The sequence below is a fragment of the Portunus trituberculatus genome, chromosome 41 (assembly GCF_017591435.1).
Source record: "Portunus trituberculatus isolate SZX2019 chromosome 41, ASM1759143v1, whole genome shotgun sequence".
Lineage (NCBI taxonomy): Eukaryota > Metazoa > Arthropoda > Malacostraca > Decapoda > Portunidae > Portunus > Portunus trituberculatus.
In genome coordinates, this window is record NC_059295.1 from 16,275,941 (window position 1) to 16,278,440 (window position 2,500).

At 39.6% G+C, this 2,500-nt stretch overlaps 1 protein-coding gene across 5 annotated transcripts in view; it reads left to right on the forward strand.

The window, feature by feature from the left end:
- The window catches only part of LOC123517094 (RNA-binding protein 24-like), a 97,674-nt gene that overhangs the window by 79,269 nt on the left and 15,905 nt on the right, over positions 1 to 2,500 (forward strand). The window lies entirely within an intron of this gene.

Consider the following 2,500-nt stretch of genomic DNA (forward strand, 5'->3'; position numbering starts at 1 on the left):
ATCATCATCGTCATCGTCATCATCGTTGTCCTTATCCTCATCTTCACCACCACCACCACAAAACGTCATTATTATCATCATGAGAGAGAGAGAGAGAGAGAGAGAGAGAGAGAGAGAGAGAGAGAGAGAGAGAGAGAGAGCAGTAAGTCATTAAACAATAGTATTTTAACTACGGGAAATTTATCATCGAGGGAAAATTTATCACCATTGTTCGCTGCACACTCCTCAAACATACACACACACATGCATACATACATACATAACATACATACATACATACATATATACATGCACATGACGTCTTACAAACATTCACAGTACTCTTGCAAACATACATACCTTTAAACACACACACACACACACACACACACACACACACACACACACACACACACACACACACACACACACACACACACATCAACTTCGTTTGTTTGTTCGTTTACTTTTGATGATTGTGTGAAGTAGTTTAGCAATACGCGAGAGAGAGAGAGAGAGAGAGAGAGAGAGAGAGAGAGAGAGAGAGTTTGTCGTTGTGTGTGTGTGTGTGTGTGTGTGTGTGTGTGTGTGTAGAAAGATTTGTATGTATCTGGGCTTTAATCTCTCTCTCTCTCTCTCTCTCTCTCTCTCTCTCTCTCTCTCTCTCTCTCTCTCTCTCTCTCTCTCTCTCTCTCTCTCTCTCTCTCTCTCTCTCTCTCACACACACACACACACACACACACACACACACACACACACACACACACACACACACACACACACACACACACACAATCATTGGCCATTTATTCCCTAAGATGGTTTATGGTTCCGTCGATAAGTTAATAACGGTGACCAGAAACCATTGCTCTTCCGACACACACACACACACACACACACACACACACACACACACACACACACACACACACACACACACACACAGACTTTGAATTCGAGTGAAAATTAATGAAGTGTGTTTTCTCCATTAATATTTGCTTCTCTTTCTCTTCGTCCTCCGTTTACTCCTCCCCTTCTTCCATGTTTTAGTGCAAAGTGGCTGTTTTTCATTCAGACCAAGAGGAAGTCACTAGCAGTACAAAAATAAAGCGTTATAACGAATGGGCCAAGCTTTCAAAGTTAAGACGCTGTTTGTTTGACGTGAGGAAGATTAGTATTGTTAATGTAGGTTTTGCAGACACAGAACTGGACTTGATTTTCGCTTCTACTAGTTATTTATTTATTTTTCATATTATTTTTCTTACTTATTTCATCAGTTATGGAGGAAGTCGATGTTTTGGTTGGTATGTAAATAGGTGAATAGTTGATGTTTTCTTGATAGTTGGAGATGTGCTAAATATGGAAGTAGTTAGTTGGTTAGATGCTGTAGGTAATTGTGACTAGGTTCGTTAGGGTTAGTAATGTTGAAGTAGATTTTGCAGATACAGAACTTGACTTGACTTTCGCTTTTACTCTCTCTCTCTCTCTCTCTCTCTTTTTATTCGTTTATTTAGTATTTCATCAGTTATGTAGCAAGTTGATTTGTAGATAGGTCAATAGTTGGTGTATTTTTTGTCATTTGGAGATGTGCTAATGCTATTCTTTTTATTTATTTATTTTTTAATTAGTGTAATCATTTAGTTGTTGTAGGTTAATTTGACTAGGTTCGTTAGATAATCTTTTAGTTAGTCATTCAGTTTAGTCAGTCAGTCGTCTCGTTGGTTAGTTAATTAGTTACTGACAAATTCACTTAGTTAATAAATTTATAAGTCTTCTGTACCAAGACATTTGTCCCTGAATTTCGAATAACTCACTTTACCTTTAAGAGAACTGGCAACCAAGTGGGGCCTTTTTTCCATTTGTAGTCAGTTGCCCTCCTGCAAAAAAAATATATTGTTAGGAAGACTCAAATCATTAAAGTGTGTGTGTGTGTGTGTGTGTGTGTGTGTGTGTGTGTGTGTGTGTGTGTGTGTGTGACATGTACACACATACACTGCTACTTTTTATTAATTTCTACATCCATCAGAGTGAAGCAAAAGACAAATATGTTTCAGACGTCAATGAAAACACTCAGCTAATCTTCATTCTTCATGAGAGAGAGAGAGAGAGAGAGAGAGAGAGAGAGAGAGAGAGAGAGAGAGAGAGAGAGAGAGAGAGAGAGAGAGTGTGGAAGGAGGGAAACTTGTACTGTCTTTGTTATAGACATACATGACGTGTGTGTGTGTGTGTGTGTGTGTGTGTGTGTGTGTGTGTGTGTGTGTGTGTGTGTGTGTGTGTGTGTGTGTGTGTGTGTGTGTGTGTGTGTGTGTGTCATCGCGTGAGGTCTCATACACTAACTAGAGGACAGGTAACGTCACTGCTCTGCCATCCTACCACTGTCCTCCGTCAGGATACGATCAGACAGAAAAACCATGCCTCTCTCGTCACCGTTTTGTTACCCTGTTGTAAACCCGGACTAAAAGGTAAACAAACTCATAAACTACGAACCCTTCTCAACCCCTCCTGTCTTTTAACACAAACT